Here is a 6,255-nt window from a genome sequence, read left to right as displayed (position 1 = left end):
AAGACCTACAAGTCACTTTGCAGCCTGTCAAAGGCCTTTGCTGCCACACTTGGCTGTTAGATCTCCTAAACCCAAGGGAAACCTGAGTACCTTCAACTGATCTCTTAAGGAAACAAGGTGCAAGGTGAAGGAGGAACAGAAGTGGTGCTGAGGAGGAGGCATGGAGAGGCTGAGCTGTGCCCTACATGGAATACATGGAAGGTATTTCCAGTGATGCCCTATTTGTAAGAAACTACACCTAAGAAAAATGAACGTTCCATTTCTTTCCCTTGCTGGTTGCTATTTTCAGCAGAGCCTGACTTGTCAGTGTAACCCTTGAGAGGGTTGATACTTTCCAACATACAAGCTCCCTTATAATGCCTGATTGTTGAAAGTGAGAAATTACAGCCGCCAGTGCCAGTAGCAGCTTCTGAAATCTAATGATGATTCATTCCTGTTACACTTCTGCTTGTTGTGGCCATTTAGGCTGAAAATTGTTAATCCATGCTTGTTTTCTGGCCTGGGTCAGTAGGGTATTTCTCTCATACATAAAAATAATTCTGATTTAGTTTTGTAATTCCAAATCCTTTTGAAAATGCTACAAAATCAAATTCTTCTGCGCACTGCAAGGCAAATTGGATCATGCAGAATATTCTTTCCATGGTGATCCATAATGTCTTTTGTTACAGTTGCAGAGGCAGGTAAGGCTCTCATTAGAAGGGAAATCAATGCTATGATGCCCCAAAATATTTTTCATCATTAATGTAGTTATGACAGCGATCTGTTCACACCAGCCTGACTTCTTATGCAACCCCGTATCCTCAGACTGCTTTTATGAGAGAGGATTTTGGGTGGCAGAAACCTGCTGGTCTTGGTATTGTACCTCTTGCTTGACATTTGCATGGGATTCATTACTATTTCAGTCCTACATTTTCTTCAGGATTACAGATTCCCGATCCTTAACTCATGTAAGAGGCATTTTCAGTCTCTTCTTGCCAAACAAGCATCTTTGCCATTTTTAGAATACTATGTATATACAAACATATATTGCATACATATATACCCAATTTATTATTAAACAGTTAACCTGCAGAAATCACTTTCTGTTACCTGGCAAAGTCACATGCAAGCCCTCTGTGCAAAGGCCCTTCATATTGGGAACTTAATTGCCCATATGGATTTTTCTTATGGCAACCTATCAATGGAAGCAAGGTCTGCGGCATCATATTGGCTTCTGGAAGAGACTAGACATGATGATAATCAATCACTTGGTCTGCAAATGGGTTTGCACAACCACCTCTTTTAAGAGACATACTTGTACGAAGGAAAATAAAGGAATGCATCAACTCTATATGCAAAAAAACAGAGTGAGAAAACCACTCACATACTCAAACTAGGGGGGTGATGGTGTTAATAATTAAGCCTTATTTTGTCTCTCTGTTCCTACTCAGTGGTTGGCTTTCCTCTTGCTCTTTTGGGGAGCTTTCTGGGCTGCTTTAAGCTGTGAAGAGAAAATGCTCTTGCTTTCTCCTTAAGCATATTTATGTGCAAAAGCCAAACTCCTGCTCTTACATCTTTGCTCTGGAGTTCATCTCTCAGATACATTAATTCACAGAACAGAGGTAGAACATCATCATCGTTAAGATCCAAATTAAGCTGCCTGTCCTATGAAAGATCCCCCTGCCTGAAGCAAAACAGAACTATTAATGCATTTTTAATAAACATTGCTGTTGAAGGTGCATGGAAGATGTGTTGTAAATATTAAAGAGAAACTATCATCTTTCTTTTTTTTTTCTTACTCCATAAAACATAGCACAAAAATGTCCAGGTCAAATCCCTCTGATGAAAATTAAGCCAGTCCCTTTGATTTGAAGAGTTTTTCCCATTTCCTTTACTACAGCACTACAGTTTTTGCAAGAGCTCTGAACCATCCCTGTTAGGATGTTCACAAATGTGTCAAGCTCAATTACAGACCTATGCAATAGTTAAGTTATAAACCCACTTGAACGGGAACAGAGCAATTACAGAGAACATTAATGAATATTTAAAGAGATGCTGTGGTCTCCTAAATCTCCTCTCTGCCGAAGGCAGGTTTAACACATAGTGTGGTGCTCGGCTTGCCCATCCCTGGTAAGCGATGCTGGCCCAAGGCTGAGTGCAGGCTCTGTTGCAGTGATCTCCCAGCCACTTTGCCTGCTAGGCTGTTATCCCACCTAGTGGCTGCAGACTGCCTGCTCTCCCTTCACACAACATGCTTTTTTCCCATATTGGTGAAACAAGTCAAGGTTTGATGTATTACTTCAGTTAGCAGTGAACAGGCGTTCAAATTGCTTAGTCAGATGGTCAAATGCATGCCCTTGCCTTAGATGCGTTACGCTAGGGATGAGTTTCACACTCAGGTGGGTATTCCCATCATCTAAATTTATATATCAAATAAAGATGCTTCTCTAATACAGTCAGTGTTCCGGTGTAAGTGCTCTGTGTCACTCTTCTTACTTAGGTGTGTATCTGGCTTTTAATTTGGGCACATGGAGATAATGTGAATAAGTTGCTTCCTGTCCCTGCTTGTGGGACCAGATCAGGTTTCCCTAATGGTACCCAGGACTTCATTTTATCTTCTCTGCTGTCGATACTCAGACATCCACAATACACATATGCACTGTCCATCCACTTCACCATCATCCTATGGTCTGACTGAAGCCAAATGTAAAAAACCTATTGCCTTCCAAAGGAATGGGATTCATGCTGAAATGTTGAGTTTAATGGAAATGTGTTATTAAAATAAGGTGCTTTTAAAATTTTTCTACTACGAATCTTCTTGAATCACATGAAAAAGTAAAAGATCTATTGAAACGTATTTAGATTACAACAAAGGAAAAAAGAACTTGCTAAAGCACTGCAAGAAACTTCCTTTAATTGAAGCGGAATAACATTTATGCTAAGCTTTCAAGGGGGAGCTCACCTATGAAATCCTATATTGCTTCCTTCCCACCTTGCTCTTTGCCCCTCTATTTCTATACCATGTTTGCGTTGTTACAACCTTTCAAAAGATGCTTTACTGTCAAAAGAAGTGGGATTTCTCTCGTCTTAATTCTTTAAGTTTCTGCAGTCCTTAAACCAATGTGTGACTCACATTGACTGGATGGTCCAGCACTTAAGGTTGTCTTCTGTACCCAGAGGAACCTCTTTATTCCTTTCATGATCTTTTTTTCCTTTGTTTTGATGTTAGTCTTTGTGAGACTAAAGAACTCAAGGGTAAAGGCAGCTGAAGTTCCCAGCATGTACCTGAAGAGTGTCCACTGCTCACTGCAGAGCAGAGATTTAATAATGAAGGTCACCCCAGTAAGTAATGATGAATCTTTATGGTTTTGTGCAGAATAAATGCCTTCTTCTTCAAAATGCAGAATGATCAGAATTGTTTTCATGTGTAGAAACCAAAAACATTGTCCTGACCATGATGTTTACTAAATAAGTCTCAGTATTTAATTTCTTTTTCATTGAACAAAACATAGGAAAGGGAATTGCTTCGGCCTGCTGACATTTAAGTGAAAGCATTCCCTCCTATGCTGTCTCTCCCTGTGCACTGATAGAAAATATTCCCTAGAAAATTCAGAAAAGGCATGGAAAGCTTGATAAATTCTTATTTTCCTTTTTCTCTGCTATATTTTTTATATATACATACATAATGTGATGATGAAATGCATTTGCCATCAATACCAGACTCAATTTAGCAGTCAGCTTCTTCATGCAGAAACCCTATACCTCCTTTCTCTGCAAGCTGCCTGCAGCCGGGAAAGCTGTTTCCCTCGGCTCCCAATTAGCTGCCTACTCAAGCTGTCTTGTCTAAACCGGATCAGATATCCATGATTCTTCGTATGTCTCCTTGCTGCCTACTACACTTTAATTTACATTTCCAGCATTATCATGTACAAGTGGCAGGCTGCCTGGTTATACCATGGAAAGGTCAATGGATTGGTGAGCCCACTGCAGGCTGAAGGTGCCAAAGCTGCTGCTGCTGCCACTTGTCTTCAATCTTCCTAGGGCTGTGGATGCTCACGAAGTCCATGGATGAGAAGGATTTCCCGTGGCATGATGGAACTTGGTTGCAGTGGTGCATCCAGGGTAGAACTGAGTATGGTGCTGCCTTCCCCACTGGCTTCAGGTCAGTGTGAGGGCACAGGCATCCCAAGGAAGAAGATTAAAGGGGGTAATTTCTATTATATATTCTATTTCATGAGTATTGTTATTTAAGTCTCGTGGGCAGCCACTCGCTCTCTAAAACTTACTTCTAGAGAGATTCTGGTACTGGACTCCCACTTAGCTGATAATCAGCTTCCAAAAGTGATTTCTCTGGAATTAATGACACAGGGTGGGGTTTTGGTTTAGTTGCACAATCTATACACTAAGGTACACCAGACTTATCAGATCAATTCTGACAGGATTATTTCCTGCCTTCCAATAACACTGCAGTCTGAGATCATAATCCTCAGACTAAAACCATGACCTTAAACCTGCAACAAAGAGCAGCTTCAGGACTGTTGCAGGTGATGCTCCCTGTGCAATATCCCTGTATTTTGAAACGTGAGCGCTTAAAAATACCTGAAATAGAAAGGTACAGGAGGAGGAGTAACTGTGTTCCCTTTGCCTGGCCTGAAAGGCAGGAAACTCTTGAGTGTAAAGAGTTTATTGGTCTAGTTTCTGTCTAATGCAACTGGACTATATAAAGATGGGGGGGGGGGGGCTTTTATTGTGTTTTCCTTAAAGAAAAAGGATTTGTAAGCTGATCCACTTTCAAGTTCAAGCCAATGCAGGGTCCAGGCACAGGAGTCCAACACACGCATAATCAAGCTATCTATATCTTCATTAAGAGACAAGAAAAGCCATTACTGGTTCTAAAGCGCTCTGCTTTCATCTTTTGCATAGACCACATAGCTGGAGATAACTAGGGAGATGCCTGAGAAAAAGAGCAATTACAGTTAATCAATAATCCTCAAATGGCAGCAATTAAAAGTCTGAATAAAACACCCAGAAGCAGGGAGGCAAGGCAATGGCAAACCATCCATCAGCCATCCAGAGCTGTTTTGCAGATCTCAACTGGAAGAAAGGCGGAGTTTTTAATTAAACCATCATCTGAGGACACCATTGATCCTTCATGTTAGACAATTTAGAGTGCAAGAAACTGCTTTGAATGGCCATAATCATAAAAGATGTGTTTGTTTTCCCCCTAAATGAGCCCCTTGCCTGGCAACAAAAGAGATGATTCCGCTGAAACAATGTGAGAGAGCTCTCTGCTTTTAAATGATCTAATTTCCATCTCCTTAGCCGACTTAATTTAGTGCAGTAATATATGTATTTGTTTCCAAATAAAGGCGTTTGTAGTTAACATTTTCTGTATAACTTTGTTCCCTGCCCCAAGAAGATAGGAACAGTGGGTTACGGTTCACCAGGGCTCAGGTATCCATGACACAAGGAGCCTGAGCAGCTTGGAGTACTCTTGTTCCAACCATAGAGCAAATTCCACCTGTAGTGATGCCCAACAGCTTTTTGCAGACCTAGCCCTGGGGGTCCCTCTTGTGACCCCATGAGTCTAGAAGGGGCAGCACCAGTGGGTGCATCCTTAGAGAGGTCTCCTGCCATTCAGAAGTGATGCCTGATTGATGGTGTTCCTTTCCAAGGCTTCAACTCACTGAGGATGCTGAGGGGCTCCCAAATCACCCACCAGCTGGCCAAGGTTAGGGGGAGGTGAAGCTGAGGGTGGACTCAGGGCTGCCCAATCTGTCTCGTTAGAAGACTCAAATGGCCTCAGCTGGTGTGTTGGAGTGTTCCAGGCTTTTTTCTGGGTGGAGGGAATACAGTATAAAGCCTGGAGATCCACCCATGCTGTGGGGAGTAAGGCTAAATGGGTTGAGTTGTTTTGTGTATTTTCATTATGGGGTTGGTTTGTTTGGGGTGGTTTTAACATTTTCCACTTTGCTGTAATAGAGCTCATGGTTTATTGGATCAGAGAGCACTGTGTGCTGTGTCTGGGGCCTGGTTTGCCAGGAAATGTGAGTATAACCTTCTGTGTGTTAAAGGCAGAGGGACTCAGCTGTGGCAGAGCTTTGTATAGCTAAAACCATGGTGGTGGTAGAGATGTTCACATCAGGCTTGATGCTGGAATTATGCTGCAGAAGGATTGTGCAAACTGGGGTTTGGCTTAGGTGGGGATCTGGGATCTCTGTCCCCTGACTCCCTAAATCCCTTCAGAGGCAGGCAGTGGGTTAGAGACCTTTCCTC

The sequence above is a fragment of the Neopsephotus bourkii genome, unplaced genomic scaffold (assembly GCF_033783945.1).
Source record: "Neopsephotus bourkii isolate Nb327-2 ecotype Australia unplaced genomic scaffold, CSIRO-AGI_Nbou_v1 NB_1250, whole genome shotgun sequence".
In the NCBI taxonomy this organism is placed as follows: domain Eukaryota; kingdom Metazoa; phylum Chordata; class Aves; order Psittaciformes; family Psittacidae; genus Neopsephotus; species Neopsephotus bourkii.
Note: the sequence above shows the minus strand (reverse complement) of the source record.